The sequence below is a fragment of the Chrysochloris asiatica genome, unplaced genomic scaffold (genome assembly GCF_000296735.1).
Source record: "Chrysochloris asiatica unplaced genomic scaffold, ChrAsi1.0 scaffold00123, whole genome shotgun sequence".
Lineage (NCBI taxonomy): Eukaryota > Metazoa > Chordata > Mammalia > Afrosoricida > Chrysochloridae > Chrysochloris > Chrysochloris asiatica.
This window is the reverse complement of record NW_006408641.1, coordinates 6,130,804-6,132,435: the sequence shown is the minus strand read 5'-3', so window position 1 is coordinate 6,132,435 and position 1,632 is coordinate 6,130,804. Positions and strand designations below refer to the sequence as shown.

The following is a 1,632-nucleotide window of genomic DNA, read 5'->3' as shown; positions in this document are numbered from 1 at the left end:
TTAGATGACAAGATGAGAAAATCCAGAGAACAGGAAAGTACAAAGAATTAAATGGAAAATCCTGAAATGAAAAATAAACTAACTAAAATAAGCCCTTGGTAGGGGGATTTAACAGCAGATTAGACATAGTTTAAAAGATAATGGGAACCAGAAAATAGATCAAAAGAAAATATTCAGACTAATGTTACTGGAAAAAAATTTATGGAAAATATAAAAGAAAGTATTAGAGACATGTGGAACATATTGAAAAATGTTTAACAAACATATAATTGGTGTCCCAGAAGGAGCAAAATGAGAGGCTATTCGCATCACTTAGAGAACATTTTACCCACTGCTCTGCTTGGCAACCAATCTTGTATCTCTCTCTTCAGCAATGGTAAGGTGGATACCTTTTCCTTGGGGAAGAGAAATCCATGGTTTTTTTTTGCCATTGCCACTAACAAAAATGTTGGAAAATCAGGTGGCAAAACTGTTACCATTGGCATCTTTCACATGAACCACATCAAAACAGCCAGGATGTCTCTTTCTGTTAGTGATCACACCAATTCTTCCCAGGTTGGTACCTCTAGTCACCATACACAGGTTACCAAAGTTGACGGAATCAGTAATCTTTCTAGTTTCCAAATCAATCTGAATGGTATCATTCACATTGATGAGGGGCTCAGGGTAGTGTGTGGTGGGAGCATCATGGGTCACCAGCTGAGGAATTCCTTTTGTGCCCACAAAGATCTTTCTTACCTTGTACAACTTGTACGTCACCTCCACAGGTGTAATATGATTAACAGCAAATAGATTCTTGGCATCACAGACCAGATAGAAATTTTCTCCAGTTTAGTCAATGCTGATGACATCCATAAAACCAGCAGGATAGGTTATATCAGTTCGGAGTTTGCCATCAATCTTAATGAACCTCTGTATACAGATCTTTTTAACTTCAGCTCCTGTCAGAGCATACTTAAGTCTGTTCCTTAAGAAAATGATCAGTGGGAGGAGGCATTCTCTCAGCTTGTGGGGGCCAGTGGATGGGTGTAGAGCAAACACACCAGTCAGTTTGTCCAGCATACAATGCTTTGGGGAAGCCACACGCTTAAGATGCCTCTTGGGACCATGAGCCATGGCTGCTCTGAGCAGAAAAGAGGACCTGAACAATTGTTTCTTTAAATCTGTGACTCACAAACCAAACCTTAACTGAAATATACCTCTTAGTTAACTTAGAGGTAGATAATTTTTTTATGCAAGTGCAAATATGGGAGTCATCTCACATGTTACATATTTTTTAAATGTAAAATGTTTTCATGAGGAAGAAATACTACATTTATACTGTGTGGCTCTAAATGCATGAATAAGATCTAGTTGTAGGTTGTTGTTGTTGTTGTTAAGTGCCATAGAGTCAGTTCTGACCAATAGTGACCCTGTATAGGGTTTCTGAGGAGCAGCTGGTGAGCTTGAACCACCGACCTTGCAGTTCAAACTGACTTTGCAGTCCAGTGCATGAACCCACTGCACCACACCAAGACTCCTGGCTGAGGTAGGAGCTGTTAAATTATTGGTAAGTGTTAAATGGTTGTTCTCAGTGTCATTGATGCAGTTTATGACTTATAGTGACACTGTATAGGGTTTCCAAGAAGTGGC

General features: G+C 39.3%; 1 pseudogene; it reads right to left on the bottom strand.

Moving 5' to 3' along the window:
* Positions 1-324: 324 nt before the first annotated feature.
* On the bottom strand, positions 325-1,116 carry LOC102810496 (annotated as a pseudogene).
* Positions 1,117-1,632: the final 516 nt, after the last annotated feature.